This window comes from Callorhinus ursinus, unplaced genomic scaffold (assembly GCF_003265705.2).
Source record: "Callorhinus ursinus isolate GAN/ISIS: 27379988/994484 unplaced genomic scaffold, GSC_fseal_2.0 scaffold4, whole genome shotgun sequence".
Taxonomy (NCBI): Eukaryota; Metazoa; Chordata; class Mammalia; order Carnivora; family Otariidae; genus Callorhinus; species Callorhinus ursinus.
Window position 1 is genome coordinate 71251825 of NW_027397066.1, and position 17262 is coordinate 71269086.

The 17262-nt window shown below is 41.1% G+C and overlaps 1 pseudogene; it reads right to left on the reverse strand.

Moving 5' to 3' along the window:
* Positions 1-505: 505 nt before the first annotated feature.
* LOC112825504 (keratin, type II cytoskeletal 8-like) lies at positions 506-2201 on the reverse strand (annotated as a pseudogene).
* Positions 2202-17262: the final 15061 nt, after the last annotated feature.

Consider the following 17262-nt stretch of genomic DNA (forward strand, 5'->3'; position numbering starts at 1 on the left):
GCAGAAAGGGAAATTAACAATCCTATTTACAATTGCACCAAGAACCATAAGATATCTAGGAATAAACCTAACCAAAGAGGTGAAAAGACCTGGACTCTGAAAACTATAAAACCCTGATGAAAGAGTTGAAGATGACACAAAGAAATGGAAAGACATTTCATGCTCATGGATTGGAAGAACAAATATTGTTAAAATGTCCATACTACCCAAAGCAAGCTACACATTTAAAGCAATCCCTATTAAAATATCAATATCATTGGGGGGGGATTGGCAGAGCCAGCTGAGGCTTTATTTGGGAAAAGACACTTGAACTGGCTTTTAGTTGGGGGCATGGACAAGAGGGGGTACCCAGGGCAGTAGACTGCCCCCAAGGGTAGGCTGAGGACTGGGGCTGAGTCTTAGGTGGCTCTCCTGTTCCCCACGCTCCCCCGCACAGCTCCTTTCCACCCAGAGGCTCTATGGCAGCCACAAGAGTGGGGAGGCTGGGAGGGACCACCCTGGTTGTTCACCTGGACAGGACATCAGACGACTCGGACACCAGCTTCCCATCATGGCTCTCGATCTTCTTCACGACCACCGCCTTGGAGGAGCCACTGCGGCTGAAGGAACCAGCAGGGCCAAAGCTGGACTGGAAGGAGCTCAGGCCATAGTTGAGGCCGGGGCTTGTGAGGCCCCCATAGGCCGAGCTCAGGCCACCTGAGTAGCCACTGGTGGTCTTAGTATGGATACTCATGTTCTGCATCCCAGACTCCAGCTGGCTCTCCTCGCCCTCCAGCAGCTTGCGGTAGTTGACAGTCTCGATGTCCAGGGCTAGCTTGACGTTCATGAGCTCCTGGTACTCACACAGCTGCCGGGCCATGTCCTGCTTGGCTCGCTGCAGGGCGGCCTCCAGCTCGGGCGCCTTGGCATTGGCGTCCTTAATGGCCAGTTCCCCACGCTGCTCAGCATCAGCAATTGCCGCCTCCAGGGCAGCCCTCTGGTTTTTGAGGGCCTCGATCTCAGCCTGGAGTCGGCTGGTGCTCCGGTTCGTGTGATGGAAGTCATCCCCGTGCTTCCCAGCCAGTGTCTGCAGCTCCACCTCCAGCTTAAGGAGGCTCAGCAGGCTCTGGTTCACTGAGACTCGATCTGGTACATGGTCTCGGCCTTAGCCCGGCTGCGGTTGGTGATGTCCTCGTACTGGGCCTCGACCTCGTCGATGATGCTGTCCAGGTCCAGGTCCAGGTCCCGGGAGCGGCTGTTGTCCATGGACAGCACCACGGATGTGTCTGAGATCTGGGACTGCAGCTCACAGATCTCCTCTTCACAGAGCTGCCTTAAGGAGCTGATCTCAGGGCGCCTGGGTGGCTCAGTTGGTTAAGCCACTGCCTTCGGCTCAGGTCATGATCCTGGAGTCCCGGGATCGAGTCTCGCATCGGGCTCCCTGCTCGGCGGGGAGTCTGCTTCTCCCTCGGACCCTCCCCCCTCTCATGCTCTCTCTCAAATAAATAAATAAAATCTTTAAAAAAAAAAAAAGAAAAAGAAGCTGATCTCATAGGTCAGCCCTTCCAGGCGGGACTCCAGCTCTACCTTCTCCATGTAAGCTTCATCCACATCCTTATTGATGAGGACAAATTCATTCTCCGTGTCTGCACGCTCTTTGATCTCCTCCTCATATTTATTCTTGAAGTCCTCCACCAGCCCCTGCATGTTGCCAAGCTCCACCTCCAGCTTCAGCTTCTCCTGGCCCAGGGTGTACAGCTGCCGCCAGAGGTTGCTGATGTAGCTCTCGAACATGTTATCTATGTTGCTCGGAGCAGTTTTCTGCTGCTATAGGAGGCTCCACTTGGTCTCCAGAATTTTGTTCTGCTGCTCCAGGTGCCTCACCTTGTCGATGAAGGGGGCAAATTTGTTGTTGAGGATCTTGATCTGCTCCTTCTCTTGGGTGCGCACAGCTCGGATGTTGGGGACCACCTCCAGCTTAAGGGGGCTCAGCAGGCTCTGGTTCACGGAGACAGCCGTAATGCTCCCCACTCTCTCGGCCCTGCTGCCGTAGCCCCCTGACCACACTCATGCTGCTGCTGCTGCTGCTGCCGCCACCCCCACCCGGGAGAAGATGGAGGAGCTGATGCGGGAGGCAGGACCGCTCGTGTAGGAGCGGCTGCTGAAGGCCCGGGGCCGGAGGTGGACATCTTGTAGGACTTCTGGGTCAACCTGTTGGACATGGTGGAGGCTGGAGTGGAGGGGAGTAGGCTGAAACTGATAAACGTTCCAGAAGGAGCTGAGAAGCTGCTTCTAGGTGGGCTACCAATAGCATTTTTCACAAAACTAGAACAATCCTAAAATTTGTGTGGAACCACAAAAGACCCCAAATAACCCAAGCAATCCTGAGAAAGAAAAGCAAAGTTGGAGGCATCACAATTCTGGACTTCAAATTTTATTACAAAGCTATAGTAATCAGAACAGTATGGTACTGGCACAAAAATAGACACATAGTGCAAAATGGAACAGAACAGAAAACCCAGAAATAAATCCACAACTATATGGTCACCTAATTTTCGACAATGGAAACTGTCGACAATGGCAGGAAAGAATAGTCAATGAGAAAAAGTCTCTTCACAAATGGTGCTGGGGAAACTGGACAACAACATGCAAAAGAATGAAACTGGACCACTTTCTTACACCGTACACAAAAATAAATTTGAAATGGATAAAAGACCTAAATGTAAGACCTGAAACTATAAAAATCCTAGAAGAGAACACAGGGAGTAACTTCCTTGATATCAGCCAAAGCAACTTTTTTCCAGATATGTTTCCTGAGGCAAGGGAAACAAAGCTAAAAATAAACTATTGGGACTACATCAAAAGAAAAAGCTGCACAGTGAAGGAAATAATCAACAAAACTAAAAGCCAACCTTCAGAATGGGAGAAGATATTTGCAAATGACATATCCAATAAAGGATTAGTATCCAACATATATAATAAACTTAATAAACTTATACAACTTAACATCCAAAAAACAAATAATCCAATTTAAAAATGGGCAGAAAACATGAACAGACGTTTCTCCAGAGAAGATGTACAGATGGCCAACAGACACGTGAAAAGATGTTCATCATCACTTACCATTAGGGAAATGCAAATCAAAACATTAATGAGATATCACCTCATACCTGTCAGAATGGTTCAAATCAACAACACAAGAAACAGCAAGTGTTGGCAAGGATATGGAGCAAAAAAGAACCCTCTTGCACTATTGATGGAAATGAAAACTAGGGCAGCCAGTCTGGAAAAAGTACGGAGGTCCCTCAAAAAAGTTAAAAATAGAACTACCCTATGATCCAGCAATTGCACTACTGGGTATTTACCCAAAGAATACAAAAATAGTAATTCAAAGGGATACATGCACCTCTATGTTTATAGCAGAATTATTTACAATAGCCAAGCGTTGGAAGCAGCCCTAATTCCATCGATTGCTAGATGGATAAGAAGATGTGCTATCAATGGTCAAACTGTGGAAGGAATCAAGATGCCCTTCAACAGACAAAAGGATAAAGATGTGGTAGGGGAAGAGGCGCAAGATGGTGGAGGAGTAGGAGATCTACACTTTGTCCCAGGAATTCAGCTAGATAGGGATCAAACCATTCTGAACACCTACAAACTCAACAGGAGATCGAAGAAAAGAATAGCAACAACTCTCTGAACAGAAAAGCGACCACTTTCTGGAAGGTAGGATGTGTGGAGAAGTGAATCCGAGGCGATATTTGGGAAGACAGACGGCGGGGGAGGGGGCCTCCGTCAGCTGCTACCAGCAAGTGATAGAGCCGCAGAGTACAAAATTGGAACTTTTAGAAGTCCGCTCTGCTGAGGGACGTCGCTCCAGTGGCTAAGCGGGGGGTGGAACCCTCACGGGGACAGTGTGGTCTCAGGACCCTCGGGGTCACAGAAAGACTGGGGGTGCCTGAGTGCAGCAGAGCTCCCAGGTATCGGAGCAGGGAAGCCAGCTGCAGAGACGGAGCCGAGGAGTGGGCTCTCAGCTCGGGGTTGCCATAAACTGTGATCTGCAGCACAGTCGGGCCACTGCTCCTCCAGCAGGGACCCAACAAGTGGCAGATCCAGGAAGACTCCCCTCCCTCCTCCAGGAGGAGCGGTGCGGCTGCGCGCCGCAGGGATCTGCCGGGTTTGGAGTCTCCACACGGGGTCGGGTGCCAGAGATAGAAACGCTCGGTCACAGGCCGGGGGGAAGGAAATAGGCATCAAAATCAAGGAGGCACAGAGAACCCCCTTCAAAATCAATAAAAATAAGTCAAGACCCCGACATCTAATAGTAAAACTTACAAGTCTCAGAGACAAAGAGAGAATCCTGAGAGCAGCTCAGGACAAGAGGTCTGTAACCTACAATGGTAGAAACATTAGATTGGCAACAGACCTATCCACAGAGACCTGGCAGGCCAGAAAGGACTGGCATGATATATTCAGAGCACTAAATGAGAAAAATATGCAGCCAAGAATACTATATCCAGCTAGGCTGTCACTGAAAATAGAAGGAGAGATAAAAGGCTTCCAGGACAAACAAAAACTAAAAGAATTTGCAAACACAAAACCAGCCCTACAAGAAATATTGAAAGGGGTCCTCTAAGCAAAGAGAGAGCCTAAAAGTAACATAGACCAGAAAGGAACAGAGACAATATACAGTAACAGTCACCTTACAGGCAATACAATGGCACTAAATTCATATCTTTCAATAGTTACCCTGAATGTAAATGGGCTACATGCCCCAATCAAAAGACACAGTGTATCAGATTGGATAAAAAAAATAAGACCCACCAATATGCTGTCTGCAAGAGACTCATTTTAGACGCAAAGACACCTCAGATTGAAAGTGAGGGGTTGGAAAACCATTTACCATGCTAATGGACATCAAAAGAAAGCTGGGGTGGCTATCCTCATAGCAGACAAATTAGATTTTAAAACAAAGACTATAATAAGAGATGAGGAAGGACACTGTATCATACTTAAAGGGTCTATCCAACAAGAAGATCTAACAATTGTAAATATCTATGCCCCTAACATGGGAGCAGCCAATTATACAAGCCAATTAATAACAAAAGCGAAGAAACACATTGACAACAGTACAATAATAGTGGGGGACTTTGACACCCTCCTCACTGAAATGGACAGGTCATCTAAGCAAAAGATCAACAAGGAAATAAAGGCTTTAAATGACACACTGGACCAAATGGACTTCACAGATAGATTCAGAACATTCCATCCCAAAGCAACAGAAAACACATTCTTCTCTAGTGCCCATGGAACATTCTCCAGAATAGATCACATCCTAGGTCACCAATCAGGTCTCAACCGGTACCAAAAGATTGGGATCATTCCCTGCATATTTTCAGACCACAATGCTTTGAAACTAGAACACAATCACAAGAGGAAAGTCGGAAAGAACTCAAATACGTGGAGGCTAAAGGGCATCGTGCTAAAGAATGTATGGGTCAACCAGAAAATTAAAGAAGAATTTAAAAAACTCATGGAAACAAATGAAAATGAAAACACAACTGTTCAAAATCTTTGGGATGCAGCAAAGGTGGTCTAAGAGGAAAGTATATAGCAATACAAGCTTTTCTCAAAAAACAAGAAAGGTCTCAAATACACAACTTAAGCCTACACCTAAAGGAGCTGGAGAAAGAACAGCAAATAAAGCCTAAACCTAGCAGGAGAAGAGAAATAATAAAGATCAGAGCAGAAATCAATGAAATAGAAACCAAAAGAACAGTAGAACAGATCAACGAAACTAGGAGCTGGTTCTTTGAAAGAATTAGAGGGATTGATAAACCCCTGGTCAGACTTACCAAAAAGAAAAGAGAAACGACCCAAATAAATAAAATCATGAATGAAAGAGGAGAGATCACAACCAACACCAAAGAAATACAAACAATTATAAGAACATGTTATGAGCAACTATATGCCAGCAAATTAGGTAATCTGGAAGAAATGGATGCATTCCTAGAGATGTATCAACTACCAAAACTGAACCAGGAAGAAATAAAAAACCTGAACAGACCCATAAGCACTAAGGAAATTAAAGCAGTAATCAAAAATCTCCCAACAAACAAGAGCCCAGGGCCAGCTGGCTTCCCAGGGGAATTCTACCAAACATTTAAAGAAGAATTAATACCTATTCTTTTGAAACTGTTCCAAAAAATAGAAATGGAAGGAAAACTTCCAAAGTCTTTCTATGAGGCCAGCATTACCTTGATCCCAAAATCAGACAAAGACCGCATCAAAAAGGAGAATTACAGACCACCATCCCCGATGAACATGGATGCAAAAATTCTCACCAAAATAGTAGCCAACGGGATCCAACAGTACATTAAAAGGATTATTCACCATGGTCAAGTGGGACTTATCTCTGGGCTGCAAGGCTAGTTCAACATCTGCAAATCAATCAGTGTGATATAATACATTAATAAAAGAAAGAACAAGAACCATAGAATCCTCTCAATAGACGCAGAAAAAGCATTTGACAAAGTACAGTGCCCTTTCTTGATTAAAACTCTTCAGTGTAGGGATAGAGGGTACATACCTCAATATCATAAAAGCCATCTATGAAAACCCCACAGCGAATATCATTCTCAATGGGGAAAAACTGAGAGCTTTCCCCCTAAGGTCAGGAACATGGCAGGGATGTCTGCTATCACCACTGCTATTCAACATAGCACTAGAAGTCCTAGCCATAGCAATCAGACAACAAAAAGAAATAAAAGGTATCCGAATCGGTAAAGAAGAAGTCAAACTCTCACTCTTTGCAGATGATATGATACTTTATGTGGAAAACCCAAAAGACTCCACCTCAAAACTGCTAGACCTCATACAGGAATTCAGAAAAATGGCAGGATATAAAATCAATGCACAGAAATCAGTTGCATTTATATACACCAACAACAAGACAGAAGAAAGAGAAATTAAGGAGTCAATCCCATTTACAACTGCACCCAAAACCATAAGATACCTAGGAATCAATCTAACCAAAGAGGCAAAGGATCTGTACTCAGAAAACTATAAAATATTCATGAAAGAAATTGAAGAAGACACAAAGAAATGGAAAAACATTCCCTGCTCATGGATTGGAAGAACAAATATTGTGAAGATGTCAACGCTACCTAGAGCAATCTACACATTCAATGCAATCCCTATCAAAATACCATCCACTTTTTTCAAACAAATGGAACAAATAATCCTAAAATTTGTATGGAACCAGAAAAGACCCCAAATAGCCAGAGGAATGTTGAACAAGAAAAGCAAAGCTGGTGGCATCACAATGCTGTCATCATCAAGACAGTATGGTACTGGCACAAAAACAGACACATAGATCAATGGAACAGAATTGAGAGCCCAGAAATGGACCTTCAATTCTATGGTCAACTAATCTTCGACAAAGCAGGAAAGAATGTCCAGTGGAAAAAAGACAGTCTCTTCAACAAATGGTGTTGGGAAAATTGGACAGCTACATGCAGAAGAATGAAACTGGACCATTTCTTTACACCACACACAAAAATAGACTCCAAATGGTTGAAAGAACCAAAATATGAGACCAGAGTCCATCAAAATCCTAAAGGAGAACACAAGCAGCAACCTCTTTGACCTCAGGCGCAGCAACTTCTTCCTAGAAACATCACCAAAGGCAAGGGAAGCAAGTGCAAAAATGAACTATTGGGACTTCATCAAGATAAAAAGCTTTTGCACAGCAAAGGAAATAGTCAACAAAAGCAAAAGACAACCGACAGAATGGGAGAAGATATTTGCAAATGACATATCAAATAAAGGACTAGTATCCATAATCTATAAATAACTTATCAAACTCAACACCCAAAGAACAAATGATCCAATCAAGAAACGGGCAGAAGATATGAACAGACATTTTTCCAAAGAAGACATCCAAATGGCCAACTGACACATGAAAAAGTGCTCAACATCGCTCAGCATCAGGGAGATCCAAATCAAAACCTCAATGAGATACCACCTCACACCAGTCAGAATGGCTAAAATCAACAAGTCAGGAAATGACAGATGTTGGCAAGGATGCGGAGAAAGGGGAACCCTCCTACACTGTTGGTGGGAATGCAAGCTGGTGCAGCCACTCTGGAAAACGGTATGGAGGTTCCTCAAAAAGTTGAAAATAGAGCTACCCTACGACCCAGCAATTGCACTACTGGGTATTTACCCCAAAGATAGAAATGTAGTGATCCGAAGGGGTATGTGCACCCCAATGTTTATAGCAGCAATGTCCACAATATGCAAACTATGGAAAGAGCCAAGATGTCCATCAACAGATGAATGGATAAAGAAGAAGTGGTATATATATACAATGGAACATTATGCAGCCATCAAAAAAAAAAATGAAATCTTGCCATTTGCAACGACGTGGATGGAACTGGAGGATATTATGCTGAGCAAAATAAGTCAATCAGAGAAAGACATGTATCATATGATCTCACTGACATGAGGAATTCTTAGTCTCAGGAAACAAACTGAGGGTTGCTGGAGTGGTGGGGGGTGGGAGGGATGGGGTGGCTGGGTGATAGACATTGGGGAGGGTATGTGCTATGGTGAGCGTTATGAATTGTGTAAGACTGTTGAATCACAGTCCTGTACCTCTGAAAAAATAATACATTATATGTTAAAAAAAAAAAAGAAGATAGTACAAACGGAAAAATGAAGAGGGGGAAATTGGAGGGGGAGATGAACCCTGAGAGACTGTGGACTCTGAGAAACAAACTGAGGGTTCTAGAGGCCATGGGGGTGGGGGGTTGGGTTAGCGTGATGATGGGTATTAAAGAGGGCACGTATTGAATGGAGCACTGGGTGTTATACGCAAACAATGAATCATGGAACACTACATCAAAAAAAAGAGGAAGATGTGGTATATATATACAATGGAACATTACTCAGCCATCAGAAAGGATGAATACCCACCATTTGCATCAACATGGATGGAACAGGAGGGGATTATGCTAAGTGAAATAAGTCAAGCAGAGAAAGACAATTATCATATGGTTTCACTCATATGTGGAATATAAGGAATAGTGCAGAGGACCACAGGGGAAGGGAGGGAAAACTGAATGGGAAGAAATGAGAGAGGGAGACAAACCATGAGAGACTCTGGACTCCTGGAAACAAACAGGGTTACAGAACGTGGGGGAGGGGGCGGTATTAAGGAGGCCATGTTTTGGGATGAGCACTGGGTGTTATACGCAACTAATGAATCATTGAACACTGCAACAAAAACTTATGATGTACACTATGTTGGCTAACTGAACATAATGAAAAATTTAAAAAAATTTAATTTAAAAATAAGCTAAAATGTTGAGCAAAGAAGAAGAAGAAGAGAAAGAAGAAGAGGAAGAAGAAGAGGAAGAAGAGGAAGAAGAAGAAGAAGAAGAAGAAGAAGAAGAAGAAGAAGAAGAAGAAGAAGAAGAAGAAGAATACATATATATATATACAATAGAATATTTTTCACTCATAAAAAAGAATGAAATCTTGCCATTTTCAATGACATGGATGGAGCTTAAGAGTATAATGTTAAGTGAAATAAGTCAGAGAAAGACAAATACCATTTGATTTCACTTATGTGGAATTTAAGAAACAAAACAAACAAAGCGGGGAAAAGAGGGAGAGAGAAATCAAGAAACAGACTCTTAATTATAGAGAACAAACTGATGGTTACCAGAAGGAAGGAGGATGGGGGCATGGATTAAATAGGTGATGGGGATTAAGGAGTGCACTTGTAATGAGCACCAGGTGATGTATGGAATTACTGGATCACTATATTGTACATCTAAAACTAATATAACACTGTATGTTAATAATAAACAAAGAAAATAGTTCATGAAACATTTGAGAAATTTGAATACTGGTAGAATATTTGCTAATATAAGGAAAAATTGTTCATTTTCTAGGTAAGAACATGCTATTGTGGTTATGTTTAAAGGGTATTTCCTTTAAAGATAGTTTTTGTTACAGACTCTGAAACAACTTATGAAGTTGCCACCATGCACACAATGCTTCCTGTCACAGCTGAGCTTAGGAAACTCCCAATTTCTTAAAGGGGCTCTCAGCAAACCCGACCAAACTTTCCTCTGCAGGGAGGTATTACCTTTATTTTTCTGGTGAGGAAATAAACCTGCCTTCTGACCAAGAGAGAAAGACTATCCCTAGATTCCCAAAGTTGTTGTACAAACATCCTTGAAAACTATAACCATGGTATACAAATTCCCTGGAGAATTGTCTCCCAACAATTTCTATTTATGGATTCAGTACATATTTTTAATAGTTACATTAATAACTTTGATAGTTATGAAACTATGCGTATTTTCTATCTCTTGTTGTATTTGTTTTTATACATGTGTTTTTGAAAGTTTGTGTATTTTATTCACATTTTTGTTCTTTTTATTCCTATTTTATTCCTATTATTTTATTCTTTTTTATTCCTATTTTGGCCATTTATATTATCTTCTTTTAACCAGTCTTTCTAGAGGTTTATTAATTTTATTAGTCTTTTCCAAAATGTTGACCTTTGTGACACCTCTTTATGGTTTTCTAAATAATTTCATTAATTCATGCTCTTATCTTACTTTCTTTTATTTTACTTAGGGTTTTATGTTTGTTATTGTTTTTGTTTTGTTCTTACTGTCCCTTTTCTAATTTCTTGAGATGGATGCTTAGGTTATTAAATATCAGTCTTTATTCTTTTTTAATGTATGCATTCATGCTGTAAATTTTTATTTAAACCATAGCTTTAGCTGCATCCCACAGGATTTTTTTTCAATTTTGGTAAAAAGCACATACCATTGAATTTACCATGCTAACCATGTTTAAGTGTACAGCACAGTAGTGTTAGCTACAGGCATATTGTTGTGCAACAGATTACTAGAACTTTTTCATCTTGCAAAACTGAAAATCTATACCTATTAAACAACAACTCACCTTTTTCCCCTCTTGCCTCTGGTAACCATATTCTTTTTTTTAAGAGTAAGTTTTCTTTTTTCCCTAGTTCTGTTGAGATATAATTGACTATAACACTGTATAAATTTAAGGCGTACAATATAATGATTTGATATATGTATATATTGCAAAATGATAACCACTTTCTACTTTCTGTTTCTATGAGTTTGACCACCTTAGATACCCCTGAAGTAGAATCATACAGTATTTGATTTTTTGTAACTGGTTTATTTTACTTAGCATAATGTCCTCAAGGTCCGTCCATGTTGTAACGTGTGACAGGATTTCCTTTTTTAAGTTGCATAATATTTCAGTGTATGTATGTGCCACATTTTCTTTATCCATTCATCCATCAATGGCCATTTAAGTTGCTTCTACCTCTTGGCTATTGCGAACAATGCTGCAATGAACACGGGTGTGAAATTATCTCAAGATCTTGTTTTTTAATTCTTTTATATGTACACCTAGAAGTAAGATTGCTGGATCATATGGTAATTCTATTTTATTTTTTCAGCAACCTCCATATTGTTTTCCACAGCAGCTGTACCATTTTACAGTACCATCATCAGTGCACCTGGGTTCCAATCTTTCCTCACCCTTACCGGCACTTATTTTTTGGTGTGTGTGTGTGTGTGTGTGTGTGTGTGTGTGTGTGTGTTTAATAGTGGCCATCTCTAATGGGTGTAAGGTGATGTCTCATTGTGGTTTTGGCTTGCACTTCCCTAGGAATTAGTGACACAGAGCATCTTTTCATATGCCCATATGCCCATTTGTATATCTTCTTTGGGGAAATGTCCATTCAAGTCTTATATGCATTTTCTAATCCGGTTATTTGATTTTTTTGTTGTTGAGTTTAGGAGTTCTTTACATATTCTCAATATTAACTCCTCATCGGATATATGGTTTGCAAATACTTCCTCCCATTCCACAGCTTGTCTTTCAATCTGCTGATTATTTCTTTTGCTGTGCAGCAGCTTTTCAGTTTGATGTAGTCTCATTATCTGCTTTTGCTTTTGTCACCTGTGCTTTTGGCGTCACAGCCAAGAAATCATTGCCAAGACCAATGTTATAAGGCTTTTCTTCTAGGAGTTTTATAGTTTTAGGTCTTAGTTTAGGCATCTCACAAGTTTTCATGCATAGTTTTTTTTTATTGTCATTCAGTCAAAATAGTCTCTAATTTCAATTGTGATTCCTTCTCTGCCCGTACGTAATTTCAAAGTTAATTTCTTAATTAACTCAAAACAGTTGTAGGTTCTAATTGAATCTCATCAAAAAAAGTATGAGTTTTAGTGATTTCCCTTCCTCTCATTTAGCCGAAGCTAGATTTAATTTTGCACCCCTTAGTTTTGTAATATTGCCAAAAGTGCTGCTCAGAATCTTTGCTTCTCAATTGCCTCTTAAGGAGTCAGCAAACCTCCCTAGAAGAAGAATCTCTAAACAGGATTTTCATTCTTCATCGCTATTTTAGCTTTCCGATGCCTGAAAGCTGCCTTTTTTTTTTTTTTTAAAGATTTTGTTCAGATAACCTAGTTGTTCTCAGTGGATGGATTGGTCCAAATGAATTATTCTGCCATTTCCAGAAGTAGAAGTTTCTTAGATGAAATAGATAGATATAGATATAGATAGAAATACCTCATATGCGGCTTAAGTTGCATGGTTCTTCAAAGATTATTTGATTCCTCTCTCCTGCGTTTTGGTAGTAAAATCTGCTATCCTCATGAATGATGTGGGTGTATATGGAGGAAGTTAGTATTCATTGACAAAAGGATGAAATTTCACATCTGCACCATTATGGTGCAGAGCATGGGGAAACAACAGAGGCCCTGAGAACTCACAGAAATCTTGCGGAGTGTTCTGGACATCCTCAGGGCAGGCTTTTTAAAAATTTTTCTTTAACTGAAGTATAATTAGCATAGAGTATTATAATAGTCTCAGGCATACAATATAATGATCCAATTCTATACATTACTCAGGGCTCATCACAATAAGTGTTCTCAGGGCAGTCTTTCTTAAGTATTGAAGGCAACAGGGAGCCCTGGATGGTGGTGGGGTTCAAATACAAAGAACCATGCAAGTGTCATGCTACTCAGTTCCTCACCTGTTCTTTATCCATGTATTTTTTTTATTCTTTTGTTTAGAGTTGGTGGTGATTATAAACCATGTTACAAGCACAAGAGCAAGGCAAAACTAGCGGTAACAGAGGAAACTGAGCAGCTGCTAACTATATTAATGAAAAGGTAAGGAAGATGTTGCTAAGTCTCTTTCTGTCAGTTTCGATAAGCTAACTTATTTTAGCATATAATGAAATCATCTTACAGTTTGGAAAACATTTTATTATTAAAATTTCTGTGGGAAAAATAATTTTATTATTGCTACTCTTCTATATCCTAGTGCTAAGTTCCTTTTTCTCATTGAAACATCTGTTTTACTCAATTTTTTATATTACTCTTATTATAGCAGAATGGGCTACACACTACAGCAGTGCACTGTAGGGGAAGTTACGACTATCAGACTCCTTTAAAAATTGTCTGGACCTAGACAGAACACACTGTTTATAGACTTAAATTGTTTCAACACTTCTACCAGAATAGTCAGACTGGCAGAAATAATATGTGGTTTGACCAGAGAAATAAAAAATTGGCAGCCTCATACTTGAAAAAAAGAATTAGACTTGCACAAAACTGAATAAGCCGTACATAAGAACAAATTGAGAAGATGCCAAAACAAACACACTTACTCTTCCTTTCCCACACACAAAATAATCCATTAATAAATTTATCATTGTAATAAAATTGTTCTGTTAACATGATGCCTATTACTAAAGACTTAATTAAATATTTACCCACTGTGTTCCAGGAAATAGGTGTTCTATGAGATGTTAATAGAATTCTCAAAAAAGTATTTTCCATCCTAATCAGTTTAGGTAGCTTTGCATAGTATATCTGCCTCCTGGAAACTCACAATGTACATTTTTTTAAAAGATTTTATTTATTTATTTGAGATAGGAGCGAATGAGAGATAGAGAGCACGAGAGGGAAGAGAGTCAGAGGGAGAAACAGATTCCCTGCCGAGCAGGGAGCCCGATGCGGGACTCGACCCCGGGACTCCAGGATCATGACCTGAGCCGAAAGCAGTCGCTTAACCAACTGAGCCACCCAGGCGCCCACTCACAATATACATTTTAAGTGCTCTGGGAATTCCTACAGTAAAGAGACATGCTTAACTCAGCATTTAACAAAGTTATTTTGGCCACTAAATCATGAAACACTTCCAACAACTTACTGAATTGTTCAGTGGAATTGGGGGGTGGGGTGGTAATGTAATATCAGGAAATAATTCATTTCCAAACCGGAAATGGGTTAAGAAGTTAGGAGGCCCAGCATTATTTTTCCAGGAGTTTTGGGTCTGACAAAAATTCAAGCTGTACTGACTACCCCCTCCCTCATGCCATTCTACCTCCCACGACATTTTATTTGTTTGTTTTTTAGATTTTATTTTTAAGTAATCTCTACCCAATGAGGAGCTCAAACTCACAACCCTGAGACTGAGTCACATGCTGTCCTGACTGAGCCAGCCAGGTGCTCCATTAATATTCAGTAAACCAGATGGAGAATGGACCCCGGTATATGGATATCAGAAGTCACAGATGCTGATTCTGCCCTTAATTACTGTGAGACCTGGAGGAATTTAAAACCTCTGAGCTTCTTTCTTGATACAATGGAGTTAATCCTGCTTTTTATTCAATATCAAGAAATATCAGAAAATTTATATTCTAGGAAGGAGGGAGGGAAGGTTAGAGGGAGGCAGGGAGAGAAAGATTTTAGGTATAAAAATAAACAAGGAAATATCAGTAAGTGGTAAGTTCTATGAGAAGAGTTAATATAGGATGATGTGATAGTATTTGGATGACTACTTTTATTGAATGGGAAAGACAAGGGAGAGACTCTCTGAAGAGGTGACATTTAAAATGAAGTTTGAATTATAGGCAGGCACATCTTTGCGATGAGATCTCAGGAAAAAGAGCAGTGAGGGATCTTAATGTGGCTGAGTGCAATGGGTGGGGATTGTGGGTAGAGATAAGAGATCAGCTTGGAGAAGGAGGCAGAAACCAGATCAAATATGGCTTTGTGAACCATGCTATTTGGGTTTTATAACAAGTATAATGAAAAGTCACTGGAACATTCCAAACATGGAAGCAACAGGATCTACCCAATTTATATCACAGAATAGTTGTAAAATTAAATGAAATGTATGTGAATCAGACCGTACTCAGACAGGAAATTTGAGAATTTTTTAAAGAAACTATTTGCCAGGGGGCCTGGGTGGCTCAGTCAGTTAAGCGTCTGCCTTCGGCTCAGGTCATGATTCCAGGGTTCTGGGATTGAGCCCCGCATCGGGCTCCTTGCTCAGTGGGGAGCCTGCTTCTCCCTCACTCTCTGCCCCTCCCCCCAGCTTGTGCTCTCTCTCTCAATAAATAAATAAAGTCTTTGGAAGAAAAAAAGAAACTATTTGCCCTAAGTAGATTTTATTTTTTAAAAAATATTTTATTTACTTATTTGACACAGAGAGAGACAGCACAAGCCGGGGCAGGGGGCAGCAGGGAGAGAAAGAAGAGGTTCCCCACTGAGCAGGGAGCCCGATGTGGGACTTGATCCCAGGACCCTGGGATCATGACCTGAGCTAAAGGCAGACGCTTAACCGACTGAGCCACAGGCTTTAGGAAACAAACCAGGAATAGTTTAGTACCCATAGGCTACTAAAAGAGGGAACCCATTACAGTCTAAACCTGAAGGGAGTAACTATCCAAACTCAGAGAAAGTAATTATGTGGAGAATGCCAATTGAAATTCAAGAAACTGATACAGACAACCTGCAGCCCTGTGAAGGGGAGGAGGCACAATGTCACTCTCCTCTGCACCCCCATTGGCTGAACCCAACCAGGAGGCAAAGAAGTCCATTGATGAAGATCTGCACAGAGAATAATAGGAAGAGTGGAGAAAGGAGCCAGAGGAGCAGCAGAAAGGATCCAGCACACTTCACTCTTTTGCCTCCCAGCATCCACTCTCATTCTTTGCCTAGGCGAAAAATTTCTGTTCCCATTCAGCGACCATATCATCACAGTCAGTTTGGTCATATCACCACTTGCAACCTAAACTGTTAACCACCAGCAGTATTCTTCATAAAAGAAGTGGGAGGAGACATGGGGAAGAGAAGCAATTGTCATAAGACAAAGCTGCTACAATCTCTGCTTCTGTAGGGGGTTAGTAGGCCTAAGTTGTCACCATAGTGACTTCCTTCCAATTCTTATTCCATATTTTCCTTGTTCTCCCAAAGCATGTTAGTTGGATAGCTTCTCAACCTGGTTGCCTGAGTCAAATCTGTAGTCTTGTAGGAACTGAGTCCTTTGATGGCCCCATCTTTATTGTGTTGCCACGGTTTTCCATTGGAATAATAGAGTCCTAAGTAGCTAAGAGCCCCACCTGTGTTCTCTATAGCAGTAACTCAATTTCCCCTGAGTAATCAAGATCATCATCACAGCCAGTACAATAACCTCTTCTCTGTCTATTGCTTCATTACCCTAAAACTGCCAATGGGCAGTTTCTGTTTCTAATGCAATGGAACTCTTATTGAATTCCCTAATGGATGGATTCCACACTCCGGTACTATAAATTCACTGAGACCAAGGTTGCATGGATTAAAAAAAAAAAAGTCCCCCAAATACATATTTGGTATAATAGTTGGAAAGTCCATTCTCACTTCCAGTCCTTGGCTCCTGCATAAGTGGTTTCTAGTACTAGGGAAGATGGTTCCTTATATTGGCACTGCATCCTGTAGGTAACACTCTGTCCTCATAGGATTTATCTCCTGATGGTGCCAAAAGTAAGCCTTCAGATGCCATTCCACAGTTCCAGGAGACTGACCTGAATATCATGAATGGTGTCATATTGAGAGCTCAGCAGTAGTCTCTGCTACAGGCAGAGTGATGGCAGATTATAGCATCCCCAGTGATAGTGTAGATGAATTAGCCTTGATGAGAGTGTGCCATGTTGGTGAGTCCATGCATAGCCACCATACCCACTTTATATACCTCCATTGGCCAATTATATGAATGGTGAGGAGAAGAGGCTGACAGACATCCTTAGGAGGAATAATCTTATCCATTTAATTATTGAAAGCGTTTCTTCACCATTGGGATACCCCCTCATGGGCATCTACATGGAACACACGTATCTTTCTACCCTGTGTCCATCCTGGGAGGCCCATCACATAACTCTCC